At 47.4% G+C, this 16074-nt stretch overlaps 1 long non-coding RNA gene across 1 annotated transcript; it reads left to right on the forward strand.

Annotated features, from left to right (window-relative positions):
* Positions 1-4657: 4657 nt before the first annotated feature.
* Positions 4658-5344, forward strand: LOC148378650 (uncharacterized). Its single transcript, XR_015855728.1, has 3 exons — positions 4658-4819; positions 4956-5060; positions 5205-5344. It is a non-coding gene; the product is annotated as an uncharacterized LOC148378650 (long non-coding RNA).
* Positions 5345-16074: the final 10730 nt, after the last annotated feature.

Below are 16074 nucleotides of genomic sequence, written 5' to 3' on the forward strand. Positions count from 1 at the left end.
GACCGCAGTCGAAAATTTCAGGATCGTTTCCACGACGTCAAAAACATCAGGAGTATGTGGCAAGGCATACGGGCGATTACAGACTACAACTCACCCTCCCCCCCCCCGGTGGGTGTAGTTGATGCTGACTTTCTAAATGGTCTAAATAACTTCTTTGGGAGGTTCGAGGCACTAAACGGCACTCCAGCAGTTAAAACTGTCCCCCATCAGGAAGAGGAGGTACTCTGCCTTGACTCCGCCGATGTGTTGAAGACCCTGAGGAGAGTCAACCCCTGTAAGGCCCCTGGCCCCGACAACATTCCTGGGCGTGTGTTCAGGGAATGTGCAAGTCATCTGGCTGGGGTCATCACAGACATTTTTAACACCTCGCTGGGCCAAGCCACAGTGCCGGCGTGCTTTAAGACTGCCTCCATCATTCCGGTGCCGAAGAAACCTCAAATCACCTCATTTAATGATTACCGGCCTGTTGCACTGACTCCGGTTATGATGAAGTGCTTCGAAAGGCTGCTTAAAGGTCACATCGTTTCCAGACTCCCCCTATTATTTGACCCGTTCCAGTTTGCCGACCGGCAAAACCGCTCCACTCAGGACGCCATCTCCTCCGTTCTTCACCTGAGCCTGGCTCACCTGGAGGAGAAGAACACCCATGTGCGGAGGCTGTTCCTGGACTTCAGCTCAGCGTTTAACACCATCATCCCACAGCATCTGGTAGGAAAATTGGAACACCTGGGCTTCAACACCCCCCTTCGCAACTGGCTGCTAGACTTCCTCACCAACAGACCTCAGTCAGTCCGGGTCGGACAGAACACCTCTGATGTCATCACCCTCAGCACAGGCTCCCTTCAGGGCTGCGTCCTGAGCCCCCTGCTGTGCACCCTGATGACACACGACTGCGTCCTCAGGTTCACCACCAATCACATCGTGAAGTCAGCAGACGACACAACGGTGGTGGGGCTCATCAGAGACAACAACGACCTGGACTACAGAGAGGAGGTGGAGCAGCTGGTGGGCTGGTGCAGAGAAAACAGCCTGATCCTGAATGAGGAGAAGATGAAGGAGATCATCGTCGACTTCAGGAAAAAACAGCCTCACCACGCTCCACTGATCATCAACAGCTCAGCTGTGGAGGTGGTCAGCACCACCAAATTCCTGGGGGTCCACATCACAGAAGACCTCACCTGGACTATGAACACTACGGCACTGGTCAAGAGGGCACAGAAGCGCTTGTACTTCCTGCGGAGGATGAGGAGAGCCCACCTGCCCCCACCCATCATGAGGACGTTCTACAGGAGCACCATAGAGAGCATTCTGACAAGCTGTCTCTCTGTGTGGTGTGGAGGCTGCACCGCCTCCGATTGGAAGAACGTGAGGAGAGTGGTGAGGACAGCAGAGAGGATCATAGGGGCTCCTCTTCCCTCCATTCAGGACATTTCATCTCAGCGCTGCATGTCCCGTGCCCGTAACATCATCAATGACCCATCACACCCCCACCATGGACTGTTCTCCCTGCTGCCCTCTGGGAAGAGGTTTGCAGCATCCGCTGCAGGTCCACCAGGTTCTGCAACAGCTTTTTCCCTGCTGTCATCAGACTGTTGAACACTAGAACTGTTGAGCTCTAAACTGAACTCTGCATCACACATTCACAGAACTGTACTTTATGACACTACGGACCTCTATCTTGCACTATCTCGCACTACCAACTTTACTGAACTTGTATAAACCCTTTAAATAGAAGTTTAATACATGGTTTAGCATTCCTCTGCACACTCTTGAATACTGTTTTGCCTACTTGCACTATTGCATAATTATCACTGCTGCACTTTATACTTATTTTTAATATATATATATATATATATATATAGTATATATGTATATATATATATTTTCATAGGATATGTTACTTCTATTCAACTGCAATATCACTACTTTGTTGTAAGACGTATGCAACGGAATTTCGTTTTGTATGCACCATGTGCAGACAAGATGACAATAAAGTTTGTCTAAGTCTAAGTCATGTCAGGTCAGCTGTCTGGAGAGAGAGAGAAGTCAGGACCTGCGGGCGGAGCACCACCGTGCCACCGCCGCCATGACGGAACTCAAAAGCAAACTCCATGAGGAGAAGCAGAAAGAGTTAGCCATTACCAGGGAGACATTACTGCGGCAGCATGAAATGGAGCTGATGAGAGTGATCAAAATCAAAGATGGAGAGATCCAGCGACTGAATGCCTTGGTCCTCAGCCTGAGGGACGGCTCCATGGACAAGGTGATCCGCTCTATCCGTGTCTGACTATCCGCACGCCACGTCGGGCTTCGATGCGGCCGCTACCGTATTGTGTAGCTTGTCCCCAGTAAGCGTCGCGGCGCTCCGTTGCGGTCTCAACGGCCCGGTGTGGCGCAATGTCTGCTCAGGTGAGGAGGGGGGGCGCTTTGCTGGCGGAGGTGGAGGAGACGCGGCGGTGTCGGGAGACCGAGCGGTGTCGCCTCCACCAGGAGCGCGGAAGAAGCCCTGGCAGCGGCCCAGCAGGCCTGGCAGTCCCGAGCGGCCGAGCTCCGATCGGCTCATCACCAGCATCGGGAGGAGCTGAGCCGAACCAAGAGAGACTGCGAGAGGGAGATCCGCCGACTGGTAGGACTGATCAGATGCGCGGTGCGTGGCTATGTTCCCAATTTCGTTGTATACCTGCAGTGCAATGACACCTAAGGCATTCTATTCTATTCTATTTCACAAGAAGAAAATGTCCGGTTGCTCGCTTCGCTTTTGTCACAGCAAAGGTGTTCTAGTCGATTCCAGAAAAAAATTGGCCGGTTGCTCTCTTTGTTTTTGTCACAATTCTGGCAAATGAGTTTGCCCGCCTGCCTGAGCGCTCCCCGTTTGTACATCCAGACGGATGAGATCAAGCTGAAAGACAGAGCGGTTAGTGTTTTGGATGAAGCCCTGGGGCCGGCCACGTCCACCGCCTTCAGCTGCAGACTCAGGCTGCCGAGCAGCAGATCGCTGCCCTGAGGGATTCCCAAAGGGCGGGCCTAAACTACCCTGGAAGTGGGGTCAACGCCGCTACTAGCAATCCTCTTCATTGCGTAAGCCACCTCATCACACACTTGCAGTACGCATGACTTAGTTCGTTGCTGGAGGAAGGTAGCACAAAAACAGTTTTGAACTTTGAACGAGTGCTTGTGTGTGTGTGTTGCGGGGCGTTTTCAGTCTCAGGAGGATCGGGACACGCGACGGTTTCATCTGAAAATCGCTGAGCTCAGCGCAGTCATCAGGAAACTGGAGGATCGAAACGCCCTGCTTTCTGAAGAGCGCAATGAACTGGTAATTTATTGACGGCACGCTTGAAGGTTTGCGCTACGTTTGATGCGCGCCATCCAGCGAGGCACCCATTGCGCTTGCTTATTAGTTGAGCGGCGCGGCGAGTCGGTTGCCTGGTAGATGTCTTTTATTGGGAGCCAAAGCCACGATTCCGTTCAAACCGATGCAAAAGGAATGGATACGTTCTGGCCCGCGTGTTGTGCGTCTTTCACATCCCGCACTTCATGCTTGCAGCTAAAGCGACTGAGAGAAACAGAAAGCCAGTTTCTGCCACTCCTGTACAAAAACAAACGCCTGAGCAGGAAGAATGAAGAACTCTCGCTGGTGCTGTGTCGCCTTGAAAACAAAGTGCGCTTTGTCACCCAGGAGAACGAGGAGATGGCAAGCTTGGTAAGTCGACGCGGACAACGGCGGCGTGCCAACAGAGTCCACTGCATTTGTGTTCCACAGAGAAGGCCTAGTTCGCTCAATGACCTGGACCGCGGTTGCGGCCAGCAGGACGGTGAAATGGAGTTCCTTCAAGTTGTGGAGCAGCGGCACATCATCGACGACTTGTCCAAGGTCTTCAGGCAGGCGACTCGGTGCACGTACGGCAGCGCCGCGCTCGCTCGCTGTCGCCAGGAAACCTTTTCCGTCCAAAGCTTGGCCGGCGGCCGCCATCCAAAAAATTGGCCCCTTAAATTCCGACCTTTCAAGCAGGAGCATTGTGCGCACGCGTTTGAACACGCTTTAGACTTGTTTTGCCGTTTTCAGCAGCTCAAAGCTCCCGTTTTGTCAGCGCCTTTGCCACTCGCTGTGCGCTGAAAACGACGGACTTGCCCGGCTGCTCAGCCCGTCAACCATGAGCCGCGAGCGCGACGTCATTGTCCGTAGGCAGCTAGTGGCAAAATGCACCCTGTTAGAGTTGCGCTCGCTCCAACTTATTTTGCAAGAACCACACGGGAGACAAGTAAGTTCTTTTGGACACCTGCAGGTGGAGAGTCCATCCGTTGTACGAATGAAGTCTGACTCTCGGCTCCTGCACGAGCATTTTAATTAAGAGAAACAGGGTGGGTGTAAGAGTGGATTGAATAGAGGAAGCCCTTGACCTCTAGTCAAAACATAGCAAGGGGTGTTTTACGACTTTGTGTAGGAAGGGATAAGCGATAGGGATAAATAAGGGATAAATAATATTATTTATTACAGGTCGCAGTCAAAGTCAAAGCAACACAATGATACGATAAAGATAATCTGGAAAACCCTGACACACCCTGTAGTTGTCACTTTTGGAAAAGACGAGCGTCCCTCCAATCATCGCCGGTGACGTGTTTTTCAGGCTCTGGAGACAGGAGCTCATGTCAGAAATGTCATTGTGAGTCGCGTTTGTTTCTGCGCCGGAGCCGTTCGTTCCCTTTGCATCCAAAGAATCTCAAAGGCGGATTATTTGTGTCGACAGGAGAGAGATTTGCTGCTACGATACCGACGTCGAGAATCTCTGAGGAGGAACAAAGCGTGAGGTCCTGCAAGGTGAGTCTGTTTGTTTGCGGCTGCTTGGTGTTGCGCAAGATGAAATGGCCTTTTTCTCGCTATCGTTCCTCTCGTCGATTCATCGTGAGGTGTCGCTTCAGTTTGTTCAGAGAGATGTTCGCTTCCGCGCCCGCAGGTCATCGAAACATTTTACGGCTACGACGAAGACGTGTTGGTGGACTCGGACGGATCGTCCTTGTCTTTTCACACCGACAGAACCCCCGACACGGAACCCGAAGAGGTAGCCCGCCATTTCTGCCAGCGTATTGGCACCAAACATTCCTCTTCAGCCTGGAATCGGACTCGTCTTTGCGTCGCGGGTGCTTTGTCGCCGGTCTGACTGATTCTGGTACTAGTGCTGTGTTGCATTGGTGTGTGCATGAAGAGGCGGAGCTTCGCTACCGCCAGCTGACGCAAGAATATCAAGCGCTGCAACGAGCCTACGCTCTGCTAGCCCAGACCAGCGAAAGGGGACTACGACGCCGAGAAGGAGATCAAGGTGGCGCCCCTTCCCGCAACCCCCGGCCGGGTCGCAGCCTCCCCGTTCTCACCCAGCCTCGGGTGTTCTCTGGTCTGAAAGGAGGAGGAGGAGCCTCCCTCCTCCTCCTTTCAGACCAGAGAAAAGCTGATGGTAGAAATGGGTCACTATCAAAGCAGAGTAGCAGATCTGGAGTCAGCGCTGAAGCAACAAGGACAGGTAAGCTCATCAATGAGCACACCTTTTTCTCAGACAAAATAGCTACATTCTTCAGTCACTCATCCGTCTGGCATTACTGGACCAACCCCCCCCCCCCCCCCCCCGAACGTGGCTGGGAAAATGCGGAGAAAAGCAAATGTCATTTTCCAGTCAACCAAAGAATTTGTGGATGAAAATGACACAACATTCCAAAGCTGTCCACGCGTTTGTCTCTTCTAGAATGTCAAGTGGGTGGAGGAGAAGCAGCTGCTGCGTCAGAGCAATCAGCAGTTGGCCGAAAAGGTGACGGAAAGAAAGGCGCTGGGCGGAGTCGCTTGGCGTCACACCTGTCGGGAAGCCCCGCAGATGAGGTCTGACTGTCTTTTCAGGTCAGGCGGATGGAGGCGGAAGAAGCGCGTCTGAAAGAGCACATCCAGGATATCCGAGACCAAAACGAACTGCTTGAGTTCCGCATCCTGGAGCTGGAGGTGGGAAGACTCGCACAAGCGTGTTGAGGCCAGAGATGTGACGGACGGACGGACGGACGGACGGACGGATGCATGCCTCTGCCTTTCAGGAGAGGGAGTGGCGCTCCCCCGTCTTGAAGTTTCTGCAAGTCCGTTTCCCAGACGGCCTCAGCCCTTTGCAGATCTACTGCGAGGCCGAGGGCGTGAGCGTACGTAAGGCGTCCCTCGCAACCCTAACCTTAACCCGAGGTCCCAGAACACCTTACATTGCTCCTTGCGCCTTTCCCCCGGACATCGTCATCAGTGATCTGATGAAGAAGCTGGACATCCTGGGCTATAACGCCGTAAGTGTATGTCGAACTCCTTATGTTCGCACTCCACGAGACTCGGCGGCTCAAATGTGACTTTTGGAAGGCTTTGCGCTGAAAGAAGCTTGTTGACGCTGTGCCTTTGGGCTCTTGCAGAATCTCACCAACGAGGAGCAGGTGGTCGTGATTCACGCCAGGACCCTTCTCACCCTAGCCGAGAAGGTAACGCGCACGTCCACGCACGCTCTCGCATTCTGCTTATGTGACAGCAGCCTTTCCTCAGTGGTTAGAATACATCAAAGTGACCAAGTCAGCACTTCAACAGAAGATGTTGGACATTGAAAGTGAGAAGGTAGACAGACACGCGACATCAGCCAAGGGGAACTCCGGCAATGTGCCCCAACAATTCTGACCTTGAGCTGTGCTAGGATATGTTCTGCAAGCAGAAGGGCTACCTGGATGAAGAGTTGGACTTCAGGAAGTGTTCCATGGACCAGGCTCATAAGGTAAGCCGCCCTCAAATCTCCCGCCGGACCACTGATGGACGAGGATTGCGGCCCAGAGGATCCTGGAGCTGGAGGCCATGTTGTACGAGGCGCTACCGCAGCGGGACTGCCCCGCCACGGACGGCGAAAAAGCCAGCCACGCTGGCGTGAATGACGTGCTGACGGCGGATCAGAGAGAAGAGCTTAGGAGCGCCGTGGACCAATGGAAGCGAGCCCTGATGTGCGAGTTGAGGGAGCGCGACGCTTGCATCCTCCAAGAGAGAATGGATCTGCTGCACAGCGCGCAACAGGTAAGGGCCCAAAGCCAGCCACGCTTACTGGCTTTTGAATGCCACTTTCCATTTGTCCGTCCTAGAGGAACAAAGAGCTGAAAGAATTCATCGAAGCTCAGAAGAGACAAATCAAACAATTGGAGGAGAAGTTTCTGTTTCTCTTTCTATTCTTCTCCTTGGCCTTCATTCTGTGGCCCTAACACCAGCTGGTGAGTGAGCTCCAGCGGCACCGCACTCGACACCTCCGATACACTGCCAGCCGGTCTCAGACGTTGGCAGACGCTCCGATGCCAACGTATACCCCCCGCCACAGTGACAGAGGCACCGCGTCACACCGGCGCTCATCCAATCAGAAGGCAGGAAAAGCAAATTCACATGCAGGGCACTTTTGAACCAGAAGAGAGCGCCACAAAAAACGGTTGTTGCCCCAAACGCGCACTAAAAAGGGTCAGAATAACAAGAGTCCCACTGGCCAGCCGGGGCCACCCGTCCAGCTGTTTCTTCAGGGGGGAAAAAAATTGGAGTCACCGGTGAGTACATTTTGCATTTAGCTCTGCTTTTCTGCTTCTGTCTTCAAGTGTGTGGCATCCTGCGATCAAAGAGTCAGCCAACCCCAAAGCGGTTGACCTCAACGTCCCACCACCATGCCTACCAGAGCAGGTGACGTGATGCTTTGGACATCCTTCCGTCTCAGATGCCCAAAAGTACTCTTTGCCACATCTGCGGCAATACGGTGTCTTTTCAAAGGTGCAAATAAATCCAGCGTGGGCGGAACACGCACGTCTTCGGTTTTTCCCGCTTTGTTTGTGTGACAGCTGTTGTGAAAATTTTATACAAATAAAGTTGTATAGTACAGGTTTGGCCAAGCCGCAACTCCCGAACCGCATGCGGCTCTTTTATGTTCATATCAACATTTGTGTGTGTGTGTGTGTGTGTGGGGGGGGGGGGGGGGGGTTGTGCGTGTTGGCTTCACTTGAGTTCAATTTGGTATTTTGGTCAAAAGCGCATGTGGTGAAATTCCACAAAGTAGGATGGGCAAACACATTTCTTTAAACTATGAGTGTCAATTGGGCTCTCGAAATGGCAGGGAAAAGATGCACAGCAAAACGAAAATACGTAGATGAACACAGGACGTTTTAATCAGAGTGGGAAAGTTTCTATTTTTTGTTGAACGTGATGGCAAACCATTCTGCCTGATATGTCAGACCTCAGCGCATTTCAAAGATTCAAATCTTCAGCGCCATGCACTTCAGCTCACTCCATGCTAACATTGATCAGGCGTCGAACCCGCATCATCATGCTTAAGAGGTGGCCATGCTAACCAGTGCGCCATTATGTCAACGCATAATAACTAAGTCTACTGGTCAAAACAGCGGTTACTATATGACGTCGCTACGTCGTGGTCACGTGACGCAGACAAGACGTCAATGGACGTGGGCAGAGTTAACTTGTTTAAAAGGGAGTAGGCAGAAGAAATATTTAATTTATTTAAATCTATTTTGAGTGCACACCATTATGCCAATGCATAACAACTGTAAATCTACTAAACAAAACAGCGGTTGCTATATGACATCTGCCACGTCGTGGTCACGTGACATACGTGACGTCGATGGGCGTAACTTTCGCCGGAATTCAAATCCGCGGGGAGAGTTAACTTGTTTAAAAGAGAGTGGGCAGAAGAATTATTTAATTTATTTAAATCTATTTGGTGTGTGCGCCATTATGTCAATGCATAACAACTGTAAGTCTACTAAACAAAACAGCGGTTGCTATTTGACGTCTGCCACGTCGTGGTCACGTGACGCGGACGTGACGTCGACGCCTACTTTACATCCCACCGATCACAGGACTCCTCGGCTGCATAACCGTGCCCCCTTCCCAACCAATCGGATTTGCTATACGCGAAAACGACGCCAATGGAAAGAGCTTCCGCCCAAATTTAAATCCGTGGGCGTGGCTCGCAGCAGGAAGTAGGAAAATGGCGGCGATGTTGACAAAGACACAGCGGATGGTAACATACGACTAACAAGAGAAATATTTTTATTTTCTGCTTGCAACTGGACCGTCCAGAGCGTACACGGTAAGTACAACTCATCGTTTTTAAAAAGAAGTACTTTTGTTGCCCTGAAAAGCGAGTGAGCGTGGCGTTTGTGGGGGACGTCGAATTTCGACGATTCTTTCTGGTCAACGGTTGTAAATGATTGTGTTGATTAAAAAAGAAAACTTGATGTAACTCTACTTTTAACTGCCGTTTCAGATAGATTTGGAATTGCATCACATCCAATTTTGCCTAGAGCGTACACGGTAAGTAACACTCGTTGTGTTTAAGGAGATTTACGTTTGTAATAGCAGAAGTGTAGCCGCGTTGCGTTGTACGTGTGAATGTTGGTCCGGGCGAAATGTTAATGTTTAATTTCATTCCTTTAGGTTCCACGGTGTTTGTTGGCTGCAAGTTTTCCACTGCAAGAAGAGGCTCATATCATTGACCAGGAGCGAGCTACAATGGTGAGTAGCCATAACATTTATGTTAAACACTTCCTATTTCATGTCTAACAGTACTTGATTTAACAAATAACCATAAATAAATACAGTGTGGGCACTGAAGTTAACATATGTGATTATACTGCCTAATCTGTCACCGAGTAGATTGTTGCAAAGTAATATAAGATCCAAAGTTGTAATTCAGAATAGTTTTCAAAAGAAGGCCATTAGAATTATATACAAGTCTGATTACCCTGAACAAGCTATTAATTAAATCACAAATTCTTCAATTCAAAGATTTGGTAGATTATCAGACAAATAATGTCTAACAGTAATTGATTTAACACATCACGATAAGTAGATTGAGTGTGGGCACTCTCAAGTTAACATATGTGATTATACTGCCTAATCTGTTACAGAGTATGTTGTTGCCAAGTAATGTAGAATAGATCCAAAGTAGTAATCCAGAATAGTTTTGAAGAGGCCATTAGAATGATAAACAAATCTGATTACCTTGAACATAATAACAAGCTAAGTGTTTAATATGTCCTATGAAGTCAAAATTGGGCACCATCATGTGGTGAAATTTGGAATTGCATCACATCCAATTTTGCCTGGGAACAAACAGATTACATAAATCTTAGTTTTGAATAAGCCACTCCTTCTCAAACAAGTAAACTCTGCCCATTTTGCGCAGTAGATGTTCTGTTAATATCTAGTATTTATACAAAGTCATAATTTAAATTGCTTTCAACCTTCATTCATCGGTTCAACCAACATTACTCGCTCTTATTACCAACTTGTATTGATTTAACTAAGCGTTTAATACTTCCTATCAGGTCTCAAATCGAGATTTGGCAAAATACAATTTCAGCAAATCCAATTTTGCCAGGGAACAAAAATAGATTAAATAAACTAAATAAGTCCTCTTCCCATTAAATAAATCAGAAAAGTCTGTCTTGTAACCAGTCCTCTTCAAACAAGTAAAGTCTGCCCATTTTGTGCCGTAGATTTTGTGTCTATGCCTAGTATTTAAACAAAATCATAATTTAAACGACTTCTTTCCTTCATTCACTTTGGAAATTTGGAATTGCAGCAAATCGAATTTTGGCAGGGAACAAAAATAGATCAATTAAACTAAATAAGTCTTCTTCCCATTAAATAAATTAAAAAAGTCTGTCTTGTAACCAGTCCTTTTCAAACAAGTAAAGTCTGCCCATTTTGTGCCGTCGATTTTGTGTTAATGCCTAGTATTTATACAAAATCATAATTTAAAGGACTTCATTCCTTCATTCACTTTGGAAATTTGGAATTGCAGCACATCAAATTTTGCCTGGGAAGAAAAGTAGATTAAATAAATTTAATAAGTCTTACTACTTCCCATTAAATAAATTAAATACGTCTTACTTGTTCCCACTCCTTTTCAAAACAGTAGTTTAAAACGAGGGCCCTTCACTCAATCTTTAACCTCAACCCCGCACGTTGTGTTGTATCTGTGAATGTTGGTTGTGGCCAAATGATAGTTTTCTTTCATTCGTTTAGGTTCCAAGAAAACTTGATGTAACTCTACTTTTAACTGCCGTTTCAGATAAGCGGGTATTACGTCGCAGTCAAATGCCGCGGATATGACGTAATTGCCCGAACCTCCGCCAAAATTCAAATCTGTTGGCGCGATGGCCGTGAGCCACTGAGCAGCGACGATTATCAACAGAAATATCTTTATTTTCTGCTTGCAACTGGACCGTCTAGAGCGTACACGGTAAGTAACACTCATTGTGTTTAAGGAGATTTACGTTTGTAATAGCAGAAGTGTAGCCGCGTTGCGTTGTACGTGTGAAAATTGGTCGAGGCGAAATGTTAATGTTTAATTTCATTCCTTTAGGTTCCACGGTGTTTGTTGGCTGCAAGTTTTCCACTGCAAGAAGAGGCTCGTATCATTGACCAGGAGCGAGCTACAATGGTGAGTAGCCATAACATTTATGTTAAACACTTCCTATTTCATGTCTAACAGTACTTGATTTAACAAATAACCATAAATAAATACAGTGTGGGCACTGAAGTTAACATATGTGATTATACTGCCTAATCTGTCACGGAGTAGATTGTTGCAAAGTAATATAAGATCCAAAGTTGTAATTCAGAATAGTTTTCAAAAGAAGGCCATTAGAATTATATACAAGTCTGATTACCCTTAACATAACAACAAGCTATTAATTAAATCACAAATTCTTCAATTCAAAGATTTGGTAGATTATCAGACAAATAATGTCTAACAGTAATTGATTTAACACATCACGATAAGTAGATTGAGTGTGGGCACTCTCAAGTTAACAGATATGATTATACTGCCTAATCTGTTACAGAGTATGTTGTTGCCAAGTAATGTAGAATAGATCCAAAGTAGTAATCCAGAATAGTTTTGAAGAGGCCATTAGAATAATAAACAAATCTGATTACCTTGAACATAATAACAAGCTAAGTGTTTAATATGTCCTATGAAGTCAAAATTGGGCACCATCATGTGGTGAAATTTGGAATTGCATCACATCCAATTTTGCCTGGGAACAAACAGATTAAATAAATCTTAGTTTTGAATAAGCCACTCCTTCTCAAACAAGTAAACTCTGCCCATTTCGCGCAGTAGATGTTCTGTTAATATCTAGTATTTATACAAAGTCATAATTTAAATTGCTTTCAACCTTCATTCATCGGTTCAACCAACATTACTCGCTCTTATTACCAACTTGTATTGATTTAACTAAGCGTTTAATACTTCCTATCAGGTCTCAAGGCAAGATTTGGCAAAATACAATTTCAGCAAATCCAATTTTGCCAGGGAACAAAAATAGATTAAATAAACTAAATAAGTCTTCTTCCCATTAAATAAATCAGAAAAGTCTGTCTTGTAACCAGTCCTCTTCAAACAAGTAAAGTCTGCCCATTTTGTGCCGTAGATTTTGTGTCTATGCCTAGTATTTAAACAAAATCATAATTTAAACGACTTCTTTCCTTCATTCACTTTGGAAATTTGGAATTGCAGCAAATCGAATTTTGCCAGGGAACAAAAATAGATCAATTAAACTAAATAAGTCTTCTTCCCATTAAATAAATTAAAAAAGTCTGTCTTGTAACCAGTCCTTTTCAAACAAGTAAAGTCTGCCCATTTTGTGCCGTCGATTTTGTGTTAATGCCTAGTATTTATACAAAATCATAATTTAAAGGACTTCATTCCTTCATTCACTTTGGAAATTTGGAATTGCAGCACATCAAATTTTGCCTGGGAAGAAAAGTAGATTAAATAAATTTAATAAGTCTTACTACTTCCCATTAAATAAATTAAATACGTCTTACTTGTTCCCACTCCTTTACAAAAAAGTAGTTTAAAACGAGGTCCCTTCACTCAACCTTTAACCCTATTTATTCACCTTCTAGGCTAAGTGTTAAAGGCTAAGTGTTAAAGGCTAAGTGTTAAAGGCTAAGTGTTAGAGGCTAAGTGCCAGAGGCTAGGCGCCAGAGGCGAGTTTTTGTGGGCTGAAGTTTTAGTGGGGTTAGTGTGAATACAATCCAAAAGAATACAACAGAATACAATACAATAGAATATAATACATAGATTAAATTCAATAGCTCTTACTACTTCCCATTAAATAAATTAAATACGTCTTACTTGTTCCCAATCCTTTTCAAAAAAGTAGTTTAAAACGAGGGCCCTTCACTCAACCTTTAACCTCAACCCCGCACGTCACATTGTGTTGTATCTGTGAATGTTGGTTGTGGCCAAATGATAGTTTTCTTTCATTCGTTTAGGTTCCACGGTGTTTGTTGGCTATGTTTTCCACTGTCAGAAGGATGAAAATACAAAGTACAACGCTTGGACGTGGGCGAAGACGTCACCGGTGAGTCCTTCCTTCCTATTTATTTACCTTCTAGATGCTAGAGGCTAAGTGTTAGAGGCTAAGTGTTAGAGGCTAAGTGTTAAACACAATACGAACAACACAACGATACTGCACTGAACAACACGATACCGCACTGAGAAACACGATACCGCACTGAACAACACGATACCGCACTGAACAACACCATGCCGCACTGAACACCATGCCACACTGAACAACACCATCCCGCACTGAACAACACCATGCCGCACTAAACAACACCATGCCGCACTGAACAACACCATGCCTCACTGAACGACACCATGCCGCACTGAAAGACACCATGCCGCACTGAACGACACCATGCCGCACTGAAAGACACCATCCCGCACTGAACACCATGCCGCACTGAACAACACCATCCTGCACTGAACAACACCATCCCGCACTGAACAACACCATGCCGCACTGAACAACATTATGCCGCACTGAACATTATGCCGCACTGAACATCACCATGCCGCACTGAACAACACCATGCCGCACTGAACAACATTATGCCGCACTGAACAACACCATGCCGCACTGAACAACACCATGCCGCACTGAACAACACCATGCCGCACTGAACAACATTATGCCGCACTGAACAACACCATGCCGCACTGAACAACACCATCCTGCACTGAACAACACCATTCCGCATTGAACACCATGCCGCACTGAACAACACCATCCCGCACTGAACAACACCATCCCGCACTGAACAACACCATGCCGCACTGAACAACATTATGCCGCACTGAACAACATTATGCCGCACTGAACAACACCATGCCGCACTGAACAACACCATGCCGCACTGAACAACACCATGCCGCACTGAACAACATTATAACGCACTGAACAACACCATCCCGCACTGAACAACACCATGCCGCACTAAACAACATTATGCCGCACTGAACAACATTATGCCGAAATGAACAACACCATGCCGCACTGAACAACACCATGCCGCACTGAACAACACCATCCTGCACTGAACAACACCATCCCGCACTGAACAACACCATGCCGCACTGAACAACACCATGCCGCACTGAACAACACCATGCCGCAATGAACAACACCATCCCGCACTGAACAACATTATGCCGCACTGAACAACATTATGCCGCACTGAACAACACCATGCCGCACTGAACAACACCATGCCGCACTGAACAACACCATCCTGCACTGAACAACACCATCCCGCACTGAACAACACCATGCCGCACTGAACAACATTATGGCGCACTGAACAACATTATGCCGCACTGAACAACACCATGCCGCACTGAACAACACCATGCCGCAATGAACAACACCTGCCGCAATGAACAACACCATCCCGCACTGAACAACACCATGCCGCACTGAGCAACACCATGCCGCACTGAACAACACCATCCTGCACTGAACAACACCATGCCGCACTGAACAACACCATTCCGCACTGAACAACACCATGCCGCACTGAACAACATTACGCTGCACTGAACAACACCATGCCGCACTGAACAACACCATGCCGCACTGAACAACACCATGCCGCATTGAACAACACCATGCCGCATTGAACAACACCATGCCGCACTGAACAACACCATCCTGCACTGAACAACACCATGCCGCATTGAACAACACCATGCCGCACTGAACAACACCATCCTGCACTGAACAACACCATCCCGCACTGAACAACACCATCCCGCATTGAACAACACCATCCTGCACTGAACAACACCATGCCGCACTGAACAACACCATGCCGCACTGAACAACACCATTCCGCACTGAACAACACCATGCCGCACTGAACAACACCATCCCGCACTGAACAACACCATCCCGCACTGAACAACACCATCCTGCACTGAACAACACCATCCTGCACTGAACAACACCATCCTGCACTGAACAACACCATGCCGCACTGAACAACACCATGCCGCACTGAACAACACCATGCCGCACTGAACAACACCATGCCGCACTGAACAACATTATGCCGCACTGAACAACATTATGTCGCACTGAACAACACCATGCCGCACTGAACAACACCATGCCGCACTGAACAACATTATGCCGCACTGAAAAACACCATGCCGCACTGAACAACACCATCCCCCACTGAACAACACCATGCCGCATTGAACAACACCATGCCGCACTGAACAACACCATGCTGCACTGAACAACATTATGCTGCACTGAACAACACGATCCTGCATTGAACAACACCATGCCGCACTGAACAACACCATCCTGCACTGAACAACACCATCCTGCACTGAACAACACCACCCCGCACTGAACAACACGATCCCGCATTGAACAACAACATCCCGCACTGAACAACACCATGCCGCACTGAACAACACCATTCCGCACTGAACAACACCATGCCGCACTGAACAACACCATGCCGCACTGAACAACACCATGCCGCACTGAACAACACCATGCCGCACTGAACAACATTATGCCGCACTGAACAACACCATGCCGCACTGAACAACACCATCCCGCACTGAACAACACCATGCCGCATTGAACAACACCATGCCGCACTGAACAACACCATCCTGCACTGAACAACACCATCCCGCACTGAACAACACC

The sequence above is a fragment of the Syngnathus floridae genome, unplaced genomic scaffold, assembly GCF_059516105.1.
Source record: "Syngnathus floridae isolate MCC-2025c unplaced genomic scaffold, RoL_Sflo_1.0 HiC_scaffold_31, whole genome shotgun sequence".
NCBI classification, from domain to species: Eukaryota; Metazoa; Chordata; class Actinopteri; order Syngnathiformes; family Syngnathidae; genus Syngnathus; species Syngnathus floridae.